Below are 15,834 nucleotides of genomic sequence, written 5' to 3' on the forward strand. Positions count from 1 at the left end.
TCTTCACTGTCTTTGAGAGCCACCCCTGACTGGTGCTCTAATGCAGTCACCATGGATTTTTGACCTGCACCCATGTACTGAGCCAAACCATCCATAAACCAAGCTTGAAGCTTGGGCTTTTTCTCCCTCTTAGTTGGCTATACAGAACCCCCTGCCCCTGCCCCGCCAACCCTGCCCTGCAGGACCACTTCGGTGAGTTGAGAGAGTCAGGTGCTGAGCAACCCTGGTGACATTGGGGTCTAGGTGACATGCTTTGGCAGCTTGCTTGTGCCTTGTGCCCCCACTCCGTCCCAGACTGATTGGATCTCATAATGGATTATTACTGGGCCTAATTGACTTTGTGACTTTGAGGGTCAAACGGGATGAAGGACAACATGTGAGAGAAATTTCTAGGGGACATGGTCACTTGGTGTCTTACCGCCAAAGACTTACTCTCAGCTAGAGCTCAGCAGCCCCCGGAGCTGATTTTCCACAAATGTATATAATTCTCTGCTCTAGATGGTCTCACCTCGCTCCAGAACCTGAGATCTGTGTTGTGATCCTCCCCCTGGAGTTCGCTATAAACTATGCACTGCATTTTTTCTTCCCCTGACCCGCCCAATACAACGAGGTCTGCCAAATTGTATGGCACAAGTGGCGGGGCTGATCGTGCCCAACCAGGATCCGCTGCAGTGCCCTTTCCTACTCGAAGCCCTGCTCAGAGTTGGAAGCTTCTCGTGTAATATTAAGGGCCAGAGCATTTTGCTGGGGGAAGGTGTATATCGCCTCCAGAACCCAAAGGGATGTATCAGATGCCAACGCTTCCTAGTTTGTGGTAAGGGATAAAAGATACAGCACTTTGTTGTTTACTTTGGAGGCGATGTCCTAGCATACCTCTGACCACTGGACCTCTAAAACTGGTGTTGCAGATTTCTCAGCGTTCAGGACTTCTCACTCTCGGAAGAGCATGTGTCGTACCAAGCCGTGCGGTACGCTAGCCATCTTGAATTCGCCCCGTCCGATCAGTGTGATACCACTGACATGATGGGTCAGCGTGGTGTTCTGTGGGAATGGCTTATGGGATCATTGGGAGAAAAGAACGGAATCTAGCGTGACATTAGAGAATAACCTGTGCGTTCACGCTGCAGAATTGAGCCATCAAGGAAACTCCTATTTCCTTTCATCATTGGGACAGATGGCTCCCGAACCTATAGCATCAGTGGGAATCTACAACATTCAGAAGTCCACGGAATTAGGTGCTGCCCCCCTTGCCAGTGCCTCCAGAGCCACATGGTATCTGCTCAGGTGTGGCCCAGCAGCACGGGTGCCCAGGAACCTGCTTCCCGAGGTCCGAGAGTGGAGACTGGATAATGGCACCTCTCTAATTCTGCTGAGAAATCTGTGCCTGTGCCAGAAGAAAGGGTGAAAATGGCCAACGTGCTGTCTCTGCCTCACTTCCGGGCCCTGGATCTTATACATGTGGATCCGATGGGCTGAATACAAATCATACTGAGAAAGTCTCAGAGTCGAGGAAATGCAGTAGCTTTCTACCCTGTCCTTCAGGAAGGCAAAGGGATGAACTAGATGTTGGGCACAGGTCGGCCATGTCCGTCTCCAGAACGATCCTTAGATGTTTTCTTTGAGAGGATTAGACATAAGGGAAGGGCCCGTTTCAACAGGTGCGTGCACTAATGCTCAATAATCGTTGGGTCTGTTTGCTTAAGCCACATATTCATAATTTAAGAAGAACAAATTTCCAGAACCCAGTACTGTCCAATCCACATGTGGATTAACTGTCAGTTTATCCGTGGATCCAGTTGGGAATTACATCTACTTGCCCGTGATCGTAACCGCATGGGACTCACACCTGAAATCAGTACTGTCCAGGACAAGTGGCCCCCAGCCACGTGTGGCTGTTGAGCACTCAGAATGTGGCCAGTCCAGATTGAGTGGTGTTGTGAGTATAAAATACACAGGAGATGTCAACAGCTGAGCGTAAAAAATGTAGAATACGTCAACTTTTTGTGCTGATTACACGGTGACATGACAGTATAGAGAGGTTGGGTGAAATAAAGAGACATCATTAAATTAAGCCTTTATTTTTACAATTTTTAATTTGGCTATTAGAACAATTAAAACTACATATGTGGCTCGCGTTCTGTTTCCTGTGGACGGCTCTGTCTTGTAAAGAACCTAAAATTCTCCACGGAGCAAGCTAGGCAGTTCCCTTCCAGGGGTGTTCTGTGGGAAGGACTGAGACGTGCTCCTTGAGCTTGGCCTTCCGAGTGTGTCTCCTCCCTGCCCCCCTTGGGGGAGGGTCGTCCTACCACACTTGAGTTCTGTCTCTCTGGTCTTAATTTGCCATACAACAGTACGGATTTTTTTTTAAACTTCATTAAAAATATTATGAGAAACCATAAAGAAACAGGACTGTGTCTGACTCCGATATTAGCTCTTTCTTTCCTATTCCCACTGCTCTCCAAGTTACGATTCCCTGGAACATTGTGTTCTCCCTGTACGAACTTGAACACAGAACTCAGCAGTTCTTCAGCTCTACAAAACAATGCAGGAAAACATAGGGGGCAATAAAAACGGCATTCTTGCGAATCTCTTAGGGAAAACAGAGGGAGGGCTTGGAATGCACACTCAAAGCAAACAACGTACCTCCTCCCCTTAGACATTTTTAATCTTTTCCTGACTCCCTTCTCTGCCACTCAGCCCGTGAGGGCTCCCTCTCCCTCCCGCCCCTTTGCCCTCTCCTCCCCATCTTCCCACCTCCTGCCCTTTCTCCCTCTCCAGGCCTCTCCCTTGTTAGAATCTCTCTAACAAGGAACCATTATTAGGTGGAACCATTTAATTGCTGTACTGTGTTACCTGAGCATTTCCTTAGGGTCTCATGCTCCAAAGAAAGTAATTTCTTTTGAATAAATACAGCGTCTCCCTAAGAGGAATTTTGGGGAATATGATTTTCTTCATTTCATTACACAGAATAAATTGGGTGAGTTTTAAAAGTAAAGGGTTTCAATGTTGAGAAATTTGGTAAATAGAATAAGGAGCTTTACCAAGTCCCAAGTCTCCTTAGTGTAAGATAGCCTCTCTCTAACCACATCTGGGCTGAGAAAGGCTGCCTGCAGCTCGAACCTTTCTTTGTAGATCGTTGTTTCGGCGAGACCAGGGCCAATCGGTTGACGTTATCAGCAGCCGTCCATCAGCTCAAGGACAAAGGCCAGCTTGTCTTTTGAACTGAAATTGTCCCTGGGATCCTTAATAATCTTTCTCTGAGAACAGTTTTCTTGATTTCGGATCAAAAATAGATTCCTTGTGGAGTGGTGGTCTATGAGCCGCCCCCCCGCCCAACTCTGGTCTGTGATCGAGTCCTTATTGGCTCATGACCAACTCTCCCCAGCTTTATTGAGGCTGGAGCCCATTAGAAAAATAATAATGACGGCCACCTGGGTGGCTCAGTTGGTTGCGTGTCCGACTTTGGCTCAGGTCGTGATCTCGTGGTTTCTGAGTCCGAGCCCCACACGGGGCTCTCTGCTGTCAGTGCAGAGCCCCTTTCGGATCCTCTGTCCCCCTCCGTCTTTCCCCTGCTCACGCTCCCTCTCTCAGAGATAAACCTTTAAAAAACAATATTAGTTTCCATTAATTAGCAAGCGCTAATGTATGCTCTGTATGCCCTTAGTATGTTCTGATTGTCACGACCACACAAGAGGCAGGCGTTATTGTTTCCGTATTGTCCCCGGCAGCTGAGGCCGTGAGTGATTAAGGGGCTCCCCACAAACCACACAGCACTGTAATTCCCATCGATGTGTCCTCGGTGTCTGTGTTCTGCAGTGCCCCGAGGTCTCTGGTGGGCATCCTGGAAGCACAGGTTCTTCTAACTAAAGGGGCTTCAGAGATCATTAATCCTATACCCTCACTTGACACATTTGTAAATTGATCGCAGACGTCCCAGTTAGAGCCATTCCTATCCCAAGCAAGAATTGTGTGATAGTATATGACACGTTCAGAGACACCTTGGAGGTAAATTTAGTAACTTGGCTTCCTGAAGCTTTGAAATACCTTGTCCTTAACGACCTTCTAAACAAAGACATTGGGCAGTGATTGCATCACGGGAAGGAGGGGAGACAGACAAAGTCGCTGAGCTCAATCGGCAAACTGCTTACTTCGAAGTGTTTTCTAGGACTCTCCCAGAGCAAACTCCTCTCCCCGCGGAAACCTTCCAGATGCGTCTGCCTCGTTATTGCAGATAGGTCTGTGATACTGCACTGACAATGAAGTTAGAGTGTACTCCGTGTTTCGTAGTCTTTATGGTTTTCCTGAGGGCGGTGTGATGTCTGTCTCTACTGTGTCTGAAATAGATCTGCGGAATTGAGCAAAGTTTGCTTAATTACACATTGTTCTTTCCTACGGCCCGAGCGTTCTTTTCTTGTGAGAACATCTAAGACAGTGGAAAATATTGAGTTGCAATAATAAAAACCAAGGGGACCATCATGTATTCATTTATTAAAAATACTCATCAGAGATTATTCTATGCCGATAACTAGCAAATGTTGTAAACAAGACTTGGAATGTCACAGCTCTGCTGGAATGCATATTCTAAGGAGGGGAGTTAGGTAAGAAACAAGGCATAAATGAATAAAATGAGTGTTCTAAGGACAGGAATACAGATGATAGGGTTTGTGGCAAGGAGCTGCCTTATACTGACGGGGTGGTCGGGAAAGTCCGCTCCTTGGAAATGACATTTGGGGTGGAAACCTCTTCTGAGTGACCGCATAGAACCAACCAGGCCATGATACAGGGCGGCGATTGGCACTTTTTTTTTTTTCCCCCGAAGAAGATCAGAGAGTAAATATTCGAGGCTTTGCAACCTGTATACTCTCTGTCTTAACTCTGCAACTCACCCATTGTAGTCTGAAAGCAGGAGTAGGAAAAAGAAATGGGTGTGGTTGTGTTCCAATAAAACTTTATTTATAAGAACAGGCAGGGGCGAGGACCTGAATTTGGCCCGCAGACCATGATTTGCCGTTCTCTGATCCAGGGGAAAGAGCATTTGCAGGCAGGCGGATAGCAAGTTGAGAGACCCAAACCTGGATTCAGGCTTTGTATTCTTGGAACGGGAGGGAGGTGTGTGGCTGCAGGGTGGTGAGTGGGAGGGAGAATTAGGGGTCAGAGATACAGGTAACAGGTAGGTCGTTGCAGACCCGGAAAAGACATTGGCCTTTTATTCTAAGTGCAGAGGGAAGCCACAGGATGGTTCCGTCAGGGGACAGTGACACCATCTGCTCTGCATTGTAGAAGGTTTCTGGTGTTGGGTGGTGACTATTGCATGGTACAGGAGTGGGCAGCAAGGAGGTGTCTTAGGGGCTGGGCTGTTCGAGGAATCCAAGCTAAATACGGTAGTGAAGGTAGGAAGAACTGTGCAGGGGTAGCAGTTTGAATCTCTCTCCACAGTCCCTTAACTACATATGAGCTCTGAGCTTCATTTCCTCCAATAGCTAAGTACAGATAAAATTCCTATTTTATTTGTTAGGACAAAAGAAAACCGCAAGTCAAATGTTCAACACATGGTTGGCTTTCAGTTATATTGGTTCTTTTCCCCATCTTGGTTTGTAGATCACATTCTGTCTCCTTTCTCCCGTCCCTTTTCTCCTCCTTACCTCCTTTTTCCATATTTCTTTCTTTCTGTCCACAGACACTTAATGGTGAACTGGATTAGGTACTTGATACTTAATCACGCTGGCAGACACAGAGGTATCTTGTTTTTAAACATGTACTGGCTTGGGTTGTTGGGTGCCCCCCAAAGCGAAACTTACTCTGGTCTCTTTTGTTTTTCTCTGTTATTTCCTTGATAAGACAAGCTGCCACTTTAAAAGTTCCAGCTATTTGTGTAAATAATTAGAGACCGCGTCACCTTGGGGAAGATCTCATTTGTTCTGGGAAGAATCACTTAAAGAATCCCGGTGATTATGAAAATATATCGGAAGGTATGTCCTGGGGTGAGAGAAGATACGTATACATTTTCGATGGCCTGACACGGACCATTTCAATGGCCTTAACGTGTGACCCTTGCAAGTATGCAGCCCCAGAGGATTGCTGGGCAGGACAAGATTATTAACATATTCACAGTGATCGAGGTGGTGAGGCAGGGTTCAAGATCCCTCACTGTGTCCCATCACCACGGCCGGGGTGGGACAGGAGAATCACAGGTCGGACTTTGCTCTAACTCCCCCTGTCTGACACATCTTTTGCATGTGTACTTTCAACAAAATTTAAAATTAAAGCCTACGGTCATCCCACATTTTCCCACTGAGTGATTTACCTTCCCAGGGGAAATATATTTGCAGCCAGCTTTTAATTATCTATCTTTCTGTTGCAGGATGGTATGAAAAAGTATACTAATTTCAAATCGGCTAGCTTGGACTGGCTAGCTTCATGTTGTCGGACAGGTCCCCTAAAATTTTCCGGACTCTGTTTAGTACTTGATCCTCTCCACGTCTCCTCTAGCTCCGTGACGCCACAACAGGGCCGACCTGCAGACCGGCACTATGACTTTGGAGGTCCAGAGGGGTCAGGGCTGAGCAGGGCAAAAGTAAACTCTAACACAGAAGCAGTGGTCTGTAGAGAAGATACCCTATAGATCCTTTTTGAAACTAGGTTCTACTCAGAGGACGTATTTTCAAAAATCACTTTGGTTGAAGAAGTGTTTGTAAGCTGTCAACAGATTTTTCGTCCTCGATCATCACTATCTGCCCCATACCCAAGCCCCACTGTGCACCTTTCCTGAGGATCCGGTCCAGGAGAACACATCAGAAAAGCCTTAAGATAGTATCTTACGGCAACAGGCACATTGATCCGGATGCTTGAGTGTAAGAAAGATAGACGTTCTTTCTCCTTGGGAGGATACCTGTAAATCACCAAAGCCGGGTGAATGTTAAGGCAAAAAATGATTGAAGGCGATTAGAATAGGGGCGCCTGGTGGCTCCGTCGGTTAGGCGTCCAACTTCTGCTCAGGTCATGATCTCACCGTTCGTGAGCGTGAGCCCCGCATCCGGCTCTGTGCTGACAGCTCAGAGCCTGGAATCTGCTTTGGATTCTGTGTCTCCCTCTCTCTCTGTCCCTCCCCTGCTCACCCTCTGTCTCTCTCTCTCTAAAAAATAAACATAAAAAAAAAAAGTAATTAGAATGAGTTTTTTTAAGGGAAAGGAAATAGAGTTATTAGAAGAGAGATTTGGGGTTAATGCACTGAAGGAGAAAGATTAACTCTAGGTTCACATTCATCACCCAGAAAAAAAATCATTGGACCATTTTTTGTACACATGCAGAGAGGACCTACACATCGTGGGACCCATGGATGCCACTTTTTTGCATTTAACTGAAATTGGTATTCATATTAAATCTGTTTCATGTGAGGATGAGCCAAAATGGATTATTTTAAACATGAGAAGCCACGTTTTCTTACAGATTTCTTTCTTTCTTTCTTCTTTTTTTTTTTTTTTTGCACTGAATAAAATGAGGTGGCAATCCAAATGCTAACTAATTAATGACTGAATGCTAAACTAATTAATGACTGAAGAAAATAGTGAGCATCTATATGATGGTGTATTTTGAAGCCTTTAATTTAAGTATCACCCTTATGAAGAGTCCCCAGTAGTATAGAGAAAGCTTCTACTGTATTAAGCGAAAAAGCAACATGTGACTTTTTTATATAAAATATCTCTGTGAAGTAAAAAACAATGAGAGGAAACGTGCTTTCCAGTTAGTTGGATTTTTACAATCTCTCCTATATTCTTCCTTATATATTTTGATATTTTCTTTTTCCAGAATGGGCATTTATTACTTTAGAATTGGGAAACTAGTCTACAGCCATACCACCCTGAACACGCCCGATCTCGTCCGATCTCGGAAGCTAAGCAGGGTCGGGCCTCGTTAGTACTTGGATGGGAAAACTGGGAAACTAAACACTCCTATGAAAACCTTGTGTATAGTCGGTACGATTTCTGAATATACAAGAAATCTGTTGGATCGTTGTGAAAAGAAGAGCTGTGGATAGACGCAAATAATCAGAATCCGGAAGCCGCAGAACGGCTGACGGGAAGGTGCCCAAAATGACACCAATGGCCAATGACACAAAACACTGCTTACGTGAAAGCTGAAATTAATTTCATGCCTTCAGCAGAGGGGAGCTCCTTGCCCCTTTTCAATTAGCCCCTTTCTGTTTACATAGATACCTCTGTCACCTGGTCTTCTCAGTCACCCACTTGAACGCTGCTCATGAATTTCGAGGCTGAGTCCTCAGTCTTCCAGTTATCTCTGTGGGACTCTCCTCAGAGAAATCCTTTGCTCTCCCAGCCTGACTCTTCCCCTTGTGTGGATGGCTCCCCATTTCAGTTTCTCAGAGGCTCTCACCTGCATTTCCAACTTTCTGTTGAGTATTTCCACTCGAAGTCTTTAGAAATTTTTTTTTAATGTTTATTTATTTTTGAGAGAGAGAGAGCGCGAGCAGGGGAGGGGCAGAGAGAGAGGGAGACACAGAATCCGAAGCAGGCTCCGAGCTCCCGGCTGTCAGCCCAGAGCCCGACGTGGGGCTCGAACTCACAGACTGTGAGATCATGACCTGAGCTGAAGTCGGACGCTTAACCGACTGAGCCACCCAGGCGCCCCTTGAAGTTTTTATAATCACCTCAAACTCTACATTGTGTTCACAACACAACTGCTCCATATTTCATATTCTTTACGAATCCCCTCATGCCTTTTCCACCGAGAATGACCAGAGTGACTTTGCACTCCACCCTCTTCCTCAAGCTCCTCCTTGAATCTGGGGCCAGAACCTGGTTTGTCATATTTATATAATGAGTCACATTGTTTCCTCCCTTCATGCTCTCATCATTGCGGTTCAGGTTCCAGTCATCTCGTTATAAATGACATTTGGGGAACAGGGAGAAATGTTCTGAATGTGGTATAGGGTCTCCATTATAGACTAAGTTGTGTCTCCACTGGGATTTGGACATGTCAGGGGCAGCAGGCCTCCAGGAATCCACTTACATAAAATACTTTGGTGAAGGGATTCCTACAGGGAGGGAGGGGACGTGGAGGAGGAGGCTGGAGAGGCACGTTTTGTTCCCTGGTGTGGAGTCGGGAAGAGGGGCCGCAGGACAGGCTGGCTCTGTGGGCGCTGTTGTGCATACACAAGTCTGCCTCTGCTGTCCGGTAACAGTGATGGAGATTGGGGAAGTTTCTCTACTCTCGAAATTGCAGGGACTCAGTGGCAGGCAGCCTAGGGCCTGTCGCTAAAATACCAGACATAACCAAAGCACGTGAAGACAAAATGAAGCCATACACAGAAGGTGGTGGTGGGTGGTGTGTATAGGGGGTTAGAGCTTAAGAGATGTGTCCTCTTCCTGAATGGGAATGGTCAATATTATACAAATATGGAGAATCGATTTTTTTTTTTAAATTTAAGTTCAAGTGAGTCAACATGCAGTGTAGTCTTGGCTTCAGGAGTAGAACCCAGTGATTCATCACTTACATACAACACCCAGCGCTCATCCCAACAAGCGCCCTCCTTAATCCCCGTCACCCATCTAGCCCATGCCCCACCCACCTCCCCTCCGGCAACCCTCAGTTTGTTCTCTGTGCTTAATCTCTTATGGTTTGCCTCCCTCTCTCTTTTTTTTTTTTAATTTTTTTTTAATGTTTATTTATTTTTGAGAGAGACGAGACAGAATGCGAGTGGGTTAGGGGCAGAGAGAGAGGGAGACACTGAATCCGAAGCAGGCTCCAGGCTCTGAGCTGTCAGCACAGAGCCCGACGCGGGGCTAGAACTCACGAGCCGTGAGATCATGACCCGAGCTGAAGTCGGATGCCCAACCGACAGAGCCACCCAGCCCCACCTCCCTCTCTGTTTTTATCTTATTTTTCTTTCCCTTCTCCTATGTTCATCTGTTGTATTTCTCTAATTCCACGTATGACGTCTGTCTTTCTCTGACTTATTTCGCTGAGCATAATACCCTCTAGTTCCATCTACGTTGTTGTAAATGGTGGATTCTATTCTTTTTCATTTCCAAGTAGTGTTCCATTATATATACCACATTCACATGCACCCCAGTGTTTATAGGAGTGCCGTCAACAGTAGTCAAAGTATGGAAAGAGCCCAAATGTGGAATTGATTTTTGACAAATTGCCAAAGCAATTCAGTGCAGAAAGGATAATCTTTTCAAAACAGGGTGTTGTAATAACTGGATTTCTGGATGGAAAAAAAGGAACCTTGACCTAAACCCCGTATCTGACACAAAAGGTAAACGTATCCCACATCTGTCTGTGTACACCCTAACACCATGGAACGTTTAGGAGACAATCTTCCTCAACTGGAGTTAGGCGGCCCATTTTCAGATAGGATACAAAAACATAATCGTTAAAGACAAAATTGATAAACTGAACTTCCGAATTGAAAAATCTTGCTTTGTGAAATAACTATAATGCGAAGGAAAAGACAAGCCACAGACCAGCCTAAAATATTTGCAAATAATATATCTGCCAGTAGACCTCTAACCGGAACGTGTGAAGAACTCTCAACGCTTAAGATGAGGAGACAGCCCAATTAAAAAAGGCACAATAGTTGTTCACTTTACCAAAAAGATGTAGGGGTGATAAAGACGTGAAATGCTGTTCAACCTTGTTAGCCATTAGATAAACATAGAGTAAAATCACTGTAACACAACTGCACACCCATCAGGATGGCAGAAATAAAAAATACCAACAATACCAGCAGTTTACGAAGATGAACAGCCTCAGGGATTTTCCTGTTGGGAAAGCGTGTCGGTATAGCCACTCTGGAAAACACTTTGATGGTTTCTTATAAAGTCAAACACACGGGGCGCCTGGGTGGCTCAGTCGGTTGGGCAGCCGACTCCGGCTCAGGTCATGATCTCGCGGTCCGTGATTTCGAGCCCCGCGTCGGGCTCCGTGCCTACAGCTCGGAGCCTGGAGCCTGTTTCGGATTCTGTGTCTCCCTCTCTCTCTGACCCTCCCCCGTTCATGCTCTGTCTGTCTCTGTCTCAAAAATAAACAAACGTTAAAAAAAAAATTAAAAAAAAAATAAAGTCAAACACACGCTCGTCCTATGACCTAGCGACTCAATTCCTTGTTATTGCCCCAAAGGAACAACCACTAGAAAAGCTGTACGAAGGGAGACACTCGAAATACTATGGAAAAATCAAGAGATAATTCTCAAACATGTTCAAATAACTCAAAGGAAGGCATGAAAAAGAGATAAAATAGAAAAAGAAATACAGTGGGCTTGAGCCCTGAAATATCTATCATTACTTTAAGCGGTCTAAATAGGTCCTCTTAAAACAGAGATTAGTACGGTGGATTTAATAACATGACCCAACTATATACGCTCTACAAAAAACTAAATATGGTTTTGGCTAGTAGAAAATAAAAGGACGGAAAATAACAATCGAAAGAAAGGAGGAGTGGCTATTTGAATAGCAGATTAAAGTAGACTTCAAAGAAAAGTACTGAGGGTTATAGATTCGGGGAGGAAGACCACAGAAAGTGTCATTCTCATTACATCATAGTTAAGGAACACTCTCCCAATAGGACTTCCCACTGTTGATGTTAATCTGGGTGACCTGCATAGGGTGGTTTTACAGGTTTCTGAAATAAGTGTCTCTTTGTATCCCACCTCCCTACCGTACTCTTTGGAAAGAAATCACCATGTGTGCTTCACTCTTCTTTTTGTTTGTTTATTTGTTTACTTTTGAGAGAGCGCTAGATGCAAGCAGGGGAGGGGCGGAGAGAGAGGGAGAGGAAGAGAATCCCAGGCAGGCTGGGCACCATTGTTAGTGCAGAACTCAGTGCGGGACTCGAACCCACAAACCGCGAGATCCTCACCTGAGCCCAAATCAAGAGCCGGATGCTTCACCGACTGAGCCACCCAGGCACCCCTGCGGTTCATTCTTAATGCAGTTTTACTCCACCACCTTGAGAGTAGAGTATGTATAGAAACTATTTGGAATTCTTCTCTGCCCAGATTTGTCTGGTTTCCTCCACTTATTTCTATCATATCAGTATGGACTTGAACGTATTTATTTTATCTTTTGGTTTATAATCAGACACTACTTTGTTGCTGGGATTGCTCCAGTGTTGGCCACGGAGACCTTCTGGCATACCCAAACCATTGAGTGGTCTGACCACTTTCTTTCGGGCTCTACAAGGTGTTTCAGCCTCCTCTTGTATATTTCCTGTCCTACGGTAGCCACTTACGCAAGATTCCTAGATCCTTCTAATGGAGAATGGTATGAGAAACCAAGATCTGGGTTTCTATGATCCGTTACCGCACAGATCATTCCTAGCCCTCGCCTCTTGCTTGTCTGTAACTTCCCACACTCACAATTGTGCCATCTGCCATCCATTTTCTTATGGTGCAATTCCAGGATACCTTTACAGCACTTTAAGAATTGATAACCTGAACCCCTGTGGGTAACAAATTTCAAAATTTGAAGACACTGCTTGTGTGTAGGTCCTTTTGTGTTTAGCCTTCGGGGAGTTGACTCCTTTTCAGAGTTATTGAGGTCAGCCATTTCCCCCTTCCGCCTTCAGTGGGGTTGTTTTGTGTGTTTGTAATACAGTTAAGACTCTCTTGCTTCAGCCTGCATTCTATTCTGGGATCTCAGTCTCCTGAAATGATTTCTCTTTCATTTGCATACATTAAGGTTCACTCTACTGCAACATGCTATGGGGGTTGACGAAGGCATAGTGTCGTAGCCACCGTGATAGTATTCTGTGGAATAGTTTCACCACCCTAAAAAAAATCCCCTGTGCTTCCTCTTTTCAACCTTCTCTCTTTCTCAGGCCCCTGGCAACCACTGATCAGTGATCTGTGTGCAGTCTCTATTGCTTTGCCTTTTACATATGTGTGTGTGTGTGTGTGTGTGTGTGTGTGTGTGTGTGTGTAAATATGTGCGTGTGTGTGTATAATCTTTCTCTCTAGAGTCCAGAAATTCAGCCTAATTCACCACTACACTCTCAGCAGTTAGCACCAGCTCTAATCCTCTTAACAGAGGGCCAGGCTTGCTTCGGAAGTTCCAAATGCTTTTCTGATTTGTTTTTATGTGGGAGAAAAGTGGATTCCAATCTTTCCTAAAATCTTAGCCGGTTCTTCATGAAAACGACATTACAGCTTGCATTTCTGCCAGAGACGCTCTTCCTCTGGGGTCCCCATTGATTGGCTAGGGTGAGGCCCCAGCGGCCCTTCCAATGGGGGACACGAATTCTCTCTGGAAAAAGGTTCAGGGACAAGGTCTCATTGTATCTGGGAAATCTGAGGCTCTGGGGTGTTCTCTAGCACATCACGATCCGATCTGTCCTGTGAATTGCCCCTGGGTGAGGATATACTCTGGATAAACAGAAAGTGCCTGTCAGCTTGTCCAAATTCAGGTTTGGTTTTCACCCCTTGGTCACTTTTAGCCTTGTTTGTACAGCGGAGAGCCTCATCCCTGCCTCCTTTCTGGGGGGTGATTCTAAGAACCTAGTGAGATAATGGTTGGGAAAGTACCTTAGCGCAAGAGGCCTCATTATGGAAGAGGTGTTTGCCATAAAGGGATACCGAGTGTGAGCAGTGACCAAAATAATCCCAGGGAACCGGAGGGATTCCTCTCACTCAGGTGGTGAATGCAGCCAAGTATTCTGACTGTTGAGCAGGTCAGGGAAAAGTTCTGTGGACCGTTCCTCCGGGGGGTGAGAAGGGGCTGCTGAAAACTTCTGATTCCATGATATCTGGCTGTGAAGCTCTTCCTTTTAGACAACGTTTCCAGAAAACCTGGGTGATGCGCGTGCAGGGAGTCCACAGTGATTAGGTATTCTGAATGGCGCTGGTCTGGAGCTGAGCAGCCCTTGGGCCCAGGGGGTGGCCCCACACATACATAACAAAAGCCCGTTGCTCAGGTAACGAGCGTTTATTTCACCAAACTCCTGCCTACCGGGCCCTTTCCCTCCAGAGAGAGAGAGAGAGAGCTTTACGTAGATCACAAAACAAGATCCCCAGGCTTAATCTTTGTCCTGAAATATTAAGCACTCTTTGTTCATTTCCCCATCACTTTGCATCATGGCGAGTTCTGCACAAGCCCATCTCCCGGGCAGGACTGAGGGCTCCCTTCTTTGGGCCAGGTGTTTGTTGCTAGGCCCCACGTCTCGCACAGATTCTGGCGTGTAGAGAAGATTCCACGAACGATTGTTGAATGCCTGTCAAGCCCTTCGCCTGCATGATGTTGCTTTTAATCATTTCGTTCTGTCCTTTGCCAGTGAATAACTTCTCGTCGTTACTTTCAGCCGCTGTGGATTCTAGAGAACGTTAGGTATCGTTTGAGTTTTGTCGTTGCTCCCCTCAATCCTGGGAGAGGGCCTGGTAGTTCTGGTCTGTACAGGTGTCTGTATTTTTTTTTTTTTTTTTGGTAAAGTTTATGCATTTTGAGAGAGCAAGACAACGAATGCGTGGGGAGGGGCGGGGGGGGGGAGGGGAGAGAGAATCCCAAGCAGGCTCCCTGTGGTCAGCACAGAGCCCCGCGTGGGGCTCAGTCTCACAAACTGTGAGATCGTGAAAATCCAGAGTGGAAAATCCACCTGAGTGGAAATCCAGAGTCGGACGCGTAACTGACTGAGCCACCCAGGTGTCCCTGTATTTTCTTTTGAAGGCTTTTCTGAGTAAGGGGCCCACCCTTGAATTCTGCTGGAAGGCGTGTCGTGGGGCCGCATGTCTGAGGTCAAGTGGCAGGCCCTTGACTGACTGACCCTTACTGACTCAGTGGCAGGCCCTTGCTCTCCTTCCCTGGGTGCTCATTGGAGCCTCAGTCTCCAAATCTGTATGAGACTCCTTGATGGGCCTCTGTACCACGGTCTCTCTGAGTGCCTGATTCAGCTTCATCACATGTATGTAATTATGTCTGTGTAGGACCTCCGGATACTCTGCTCACACTCCCGTTCCCCTAATTTTTCTTGGCTTAGAGTCCAGAGATCCATACAACGTCTTACATGTCTCATTGGAGCTGTGTAAGGACAAGAAGGATGCCCACAATTCACACAGATGCCTCAGATACTGAATCCCCGTTTGCCCAAATCTTGGGTGAATGCCACTGTTTACAAGTTAAAGCCAAAAATTTTTAGTTCAGTACACAAAGCCCTCACAATCTGACCCCAGCCTACCCCTCCGGTCCCATCTCCCCCCACTTCCCCCCATTGTCCCTGGGAGTCAGTACGAAGACTAATTTTTTTTTTTTTTTTTTTTTATATCTCCTGAACCTTCCTCTTGGTTTTGTCCCTGTGAATATATTGTTCCTTCTCTTTGGGATTCTTTTCCTCCAACAAATTACCCATCAAGAAATCTCCTACAAATGTTCTAAAGTCAGTTTCCACTGGAGATCACCTCTTCTGAGACTCCCCTGACATCTCCAGCACTTTCTCTCCCTCCCTTCCGCCTGCAGTCTTTTGTATGTATAACCTATTATAGAGAACTGAAACCATACTTTTAAATGTTTGCCTCTGCCGCTAGAATCTGAGTTTCTTGAAGACACGCAGGTAGGGTCTTTCCATCAGTCTTTCCCAGAATCCAGTACATGGCCCTGTGTGTCTTTACTACCCGTGACACATTGTCTGAATTAATAACAGCTGAACTGACCCAGGAAGGTCTTGGAATGTGCCCTCAAACCCGACAGGCTCTGGGTTTGCCAGGATCTCTAATTAAACTGTCTGTGGTCAATCACCATCTTTAATAAGCAGTTTTGCTAGAAACTGGGATAAACGAAAGCAGCCAGGGAAGGAAATCTATTTCCCTTTGCTCTCCCCTCCGGAGGC

At 45.9% G+C, this 15,834-nt stretch overlaps 1 long non-coding RNA gene across 1 annotated transcript in view; it reads left to right on the forward strand.

Moving 5' to 3' along the window:
- The window catches only part of LOC144614827 (uncharacterized), a 170,587-nt gene that overhangs the window by 15,378 nt on the left and 139,375 nt on the right, over nt 1-15,834 (forward strand). The gene's annotated exons all lie outside the window — the stretch shown is intronic.

Source organism: Panthera onca, chromosome F1, assembly GCF_046562875.1.
Source record: "Panthera onca isolate mPanOnc1 chromosome F1, mPanOnc1 haplotype 2, whole genome shotgun sequence".
NCBI lineage: Eukaryota > Metazoa > Chordata > Mammalia > Carnivora > Felidae > Panthera > Panthera onca.